The sequence below is a fragment of the Leuciscus leuciscus genome (assembly GCF_965113295.1).
Source record: "Leuciscus leuciscus genome assembly, chromosome: 17".
Classification (NCBI taxonomy): domain Eukaryota; kingdom Metazoa; phylum Chordata; class Actinopteri; order Cypriniformes; family Leuciscidae; genus Leuciscus; species Leuciscus leuciscus.
Window position 1 is genome coordinate 34,582,515 of NC_138741.1, and position 4,935 is coordinate 34,587,449.

The following is a 4,935-nucleotide window of genomic DNA, read 5'->3' on the forward strand; positions in this document are numbered from 1 at the left end:
AACTTTCTTGCTTGAAAAAATCTTTAAAGTTTGAATACATTGATATCTTCTATTTATCTTTTAGAAGATTACTGTAATGATTTTGTTTAAATTGAACCTAAGGTATAATTGTTATTAAACAATGTTTGTTCAAAAACTTTAGACGGTTGAAAAACTGCACTTAGTCGTCTTAAATCTCATTTATATGAAAAGATTCAATCATAATTTTTGTCCATGCGGGGTTTCAATTTTTATGGCTTTCCATAGCCATTATGATTTTTGTACCGTAACTGCAAATTCAGCAATCAGGATATCAGGTGCTTAATTTATTTCAAAGTATAATCTTACAAGTTTAAATGATATCTTTTAAAAATGAAAGATTGTTTAAATAAAATCTTTAAAGTTTGAATACATACACATCTTCTATTTATCTTTTAGAAGATTACTGTGACCTAAAGTATTATTGTTATTAATTAAACAATGTCTGTTCAAAAACTTTAGATGGTTGAAAAACCGTACTTAGTCGTCTTAAATCTCATTTCAATTCAATCATTCAATGAATCATTTCAAGATTCAATCAGCATTTTTTGTCCATGCGGAGTTTCAATTTTTGTGGCTTTCCACAGCCATAATTGATTTGTGTACCGTAACTGCATATTCTGTCCCTTACACCTAAACACGCTGATCTTTTTGAATTTATTTCTAAGCATAATCGTAAAAGTTTAAATATGATCTTTTAAAAATGAAAGATTGTTTTAGTTTGAAGTTTAAATTTCTTAACTTTCTTGCTTGAAAAAATCTTTAAAGTTTGAATACATTCATATCTTCTATTTATCTTTTAGAAGATTACTGTAATGATTTTGTTTAAATTGAACCTAAGGTATAATTGTTATTAAACAATGTCTGTTCAAAAACTTTAGATGGTTGAAAAACTGTACTTAGTCGTCTTAAATCTCATTTATATGTAAAGATTCAATCATAATTTTTTGTCCATGCGGGGTTTCAATTTTTATGGCTTTCCATAGCCATAATGATTTTTGTACCGTAACTGCATATTCTATCCCTTACACCTAAACACGACCATCACAGAAAACTACATTTTCAAAAATGTAAAAAAAAAGTTTTAGCTAAATAAATATATAAATAAAAACACCTTACATTTCCAGAGAGGTGAAGTAGTTCTTTATGCAACGATAAAAAACAATCCAAAAAGCAAATAGTTTAAGTTGTCAAACAAAACACCCCCAGATCCTTCAGAGATAAACTACAGTGTGAACTGAAGCTTCAGGATATAGGGTAACAGACCAGATGAGTCTCGGGGGACAATGTCACAGTAAATCTAGTCCGCGTTCCAGAGTACATCCAGAGTTTTATACTAAATTCATTTAAAAGCATAACCTTAAAAGTTTAAATTAGATATTTATATATGTCAATAAAAGTTTTATTAAAATCATATCTTCTATTTATCTTCTTAGAAGACTTATGTATTATTTTTACTAAACAGCGTCTGTTCAAAAACTTTAGATGGTTGAAAAACTGTACTTAGGCGTCTTAGATCTTATTTATACAAAAATATTTCAAACAGTATTTTGTCCATACAACATGTTGTCAAAGTTTGTCACAATGTTTTGTTGTTGCGTTATTTTTAAGAAATCCGAGGACTCTACGTTGCTCTTATTTAGACTAAGTTGTATCATCAAGTTAAATGTAAATTTGCAAATCCAAATGATAGGAAAACTTTATGATAGGAAAGTACGGACAGCGCCTTTGACCAAGCCTCTACATATGGGGCACTTGCGTAGAGAAGGCGCACATTCTTGGCACACAACTAGGTGACCACAGGGGATGAAGACAATGTTCACTTCCTTATCCATGCAAACTTTGCATGTGCGCTCCTCTTGAAGTCTTCTTAACTGTTCCTCCATAGGCAAGTCTGAAAGATCTTGACTCGGTGATGCAGCTTCATTTGTCTGGGCCATCAGTTCTCTCAGCAGGCAGACATCATTCTTCTTGATCCAGTTGCGGAAGACCTCTGCTGCTGCATTTCCTTTCGACAGGACTAACTCAATGAGCTGCCCTGTCTGCTGCTTGACTGTAGTGTAGTTACGAATAATGTCATACTCTTTCTGTGAGATGACGTTCTCCTCTAGAAGATGGTCCATTAAGCACTGCACACTTTTTAGCCGCTGTGACACGGCAAGATGATGTTTCTTAAGAAAAGTAAGAAACTTACTTTCTCGCTCCTCCTCTCTCTTCTCATCTTCCGCACGTAGTAAATCAGACACCAATTCTTGAACGGTTTTGTAATTTTCTCCACTTGCGAGAATTTTGCTTTGAACGGTTTGCTTCACCACAGGATTGTTCATCATCACTGCATCTTCTCCAGGACCCAGGTGTACAGCAGCTGGATCAACAAATTCTCTTGAGTCGCTGTCTCCATTAGTCAATAGCTGTTCAAATAGTCTTGGAAATCTTGCTTGAATCTGATGAACAAACTCTTGGCCCTTTTCTTGCAACAGGTATTCACATCTTGGAAACCACTTAGCATGTTCTCTCCATGGATCATCACCAGACTCCCAACATCTGAGTCCACCATCACAACAAAAGCACTTCACGTCATCATTACGACCAACATAGTAAAAACCAGCCTTAGCCAATTGGTCTGGTCGAACAGTTATTCTTGAGGGCCAGTTGACAAATGTGAGCAACCTTTCTTCACACTGTTGCATTGCCGATCCATTGGAAAGGCCGCCACCAGATAAAGGTACATTATCTGCACGGTCACCTCGAACAAAGCGGCAGTTGGGGTAATGCCTCTGGTGCTCTGATGCTGCCCGATCTCCCGGTTCCCAGTTGCTAAGCTGGCCTCCACAACTGAAGCAAGCCACTCTGTCGCCCTGGCCAACGTAGTAGAAACCACTTTTGGCAAGCTCAGCTGGAGCTAATGTAGCAAGAGTCCAATTCTGAAAGGTGTCAAGGCGTTCCAGTTCCCGACGCATGCCAGGATTGTGACAAGTCGGAGGTCGCTGGTGAGACATATCCTCAACTCCACGGGAGGAAATGGGGCTGGAGAGGGGCAGGTTGCTGAATGCCGTGTTTAAGTAACCCACCTGCTCCTCCATTTGGCTTGAAAAAGATGCCGTGGCGGTTGATGTTACGGCTGTCGCAGGGTTGGAAAGCTGTAAGATGGCTACGTTGCGAAGCGGGGGAAAAGGCAGAGTGAGAGGACGACAGGAGGTTTGCTGTGGCGGGTAAAAATGTGACCACAGGGTGTGTCCACTCAAGCCCTTCTCTCTGCTGAACATCCCATGACTAGTGTCTAGTCGTCCATGACAGAACACATAATCTTATTAAACTTATTAAATACCCTCTATGATGCAGGAACCGATGCTAAAAACAAAATCAAACACCACAATTTCAAAAATTTAAAAATCACCACACAATTTCAGGTATTCACATCTTGGAAATGGTTGCCACCTCGGGAATACAGTCATTTAAATGCAGAAATCAAATATTTAAATATTTAATCTTTTAAATCATGTAGTATTTTTAATTATTCTAAATATTATTATTCTAAATATTATCATGTATACTATTATAATACTATTATTATGAGCTCAGACATTTTTTAACCAGATTTTTTTTTATTTCAACATTATACTTTCGAGTATACATTGAAGTAGTGAAGAAAATGATAGATCGGCAGTACATAAAGTAAAACGACGTTTACAGATGGTCTAACCAGAATAGAAAATCTCTGCAGGCTATCATGTTTTGCTCTAGGGTATAGTTGACCAGACTTTCAACTATTTCACCAACGTCAGTTTTTGCATTTTTTGACACCAGTGACATGCAGAGATCTGTTACAAAAGTCCATATAGCGAGTATCTCTGTGATTTCGAATTCGTCACAACATTCACGCAGCACATCCAGAACTTGTTTGAGGATTACGCCGTTTGGCTCTTTGCCGTTAAAAAACATGGGTGTTACATCAGGCCATGGCTTTGTCAAGCCTCTTACGACATCCATTTCATTTTTGAGATGTGTCACACGTTTGGTATCCTGCGCACAATCGTTTTTCATACCACACGCAGCATCGATGATCCTGTGCATCAAGCCAACCATCTGACCTCTAAAATGATCTTTAAACATAGAGTCTAGCGTAGCTCTTAAAGAACACTCTTTGCCCGTGGCGCACTCACACGCCGGATGATACTTGTTCTCCATCCGTTTTTGCGTCGCCATTTTTTCAACTTTTCGAATAGTCCACTATTCGATGATGAAAGATGCTTTTCGTTCCTGGAATGTTCCTGGAATCTCCTGAGCGAGTCCTTGCGGCACAGTCGTCCAGGGTTTGTGCGTTAATGCTCGGAAGTTTGTGTTTTGGGGTCAGAAGCGTAGTTTACGTCAGGTTCAGGCAAACAGGACTTTCAACTTTTTCCTTCAACCTTTGATCAATGAGATGATGTAGTAGCACAGCAGTCCGAGGCTAGTAGAGCTAGAAGTAGAGCTAGAGTGTGCAATGTCCTGAAATATTTATCAGGACAACGATTGGGGTCCGCCCCCTCGCCCCACTGGAGGGGTTGAATAGGGTGTCGTCATCAGGAAAGCCATAAATAACTATGTAAATTATAGTCACGATGCAACAGAAGTAGCATCATGGAGAAGTTATGCATATGCCACCAGAGAGAAGTTTATTATCTTCACTCATTCCAGTTACAAAATCTGATTAAACACTGTATTCAGTTGGCTTTAAGTTAATTTTACCGACTATGAAGATATTAAAGTTCATAGACCTTTAGCGCATTCAAATGTATTGAGTTAAAATCAATATCGCATTAAACACATCATTACTGTGTTTAATAACTTCAATAGTTATCAAGCACCAGCTGATTTAAGTTTTTCTTCAAACAAAAGTAATTTTCTGATAAATCATCGTACACCTACATGTGTGTT

General features: G+C 37.7%; 1 pseudogene across 1 annotated transcript; it reads right to left on the bottom strand.

Moving 5' to 3' along the window:
* Window positions 1-726: 726 nt before the first annotated feature.
* LOC309479025 (putative inhibitor of apoptosis) lies at window positions 727-4,224 on the bottom strand (annotated as a pseudogene). Its single transcript has 2 exons — window positions 4,000-4,224; window positions 727-3,291 (listed from the first exon to the last, which is right to left on the bottom strand). The product of its transcript is annotated as a putative inhibitor of apoptosis (transcript).
* Between the last annotated feature and the right edge of the window lie 711 nt (window positions 4,225-4,935).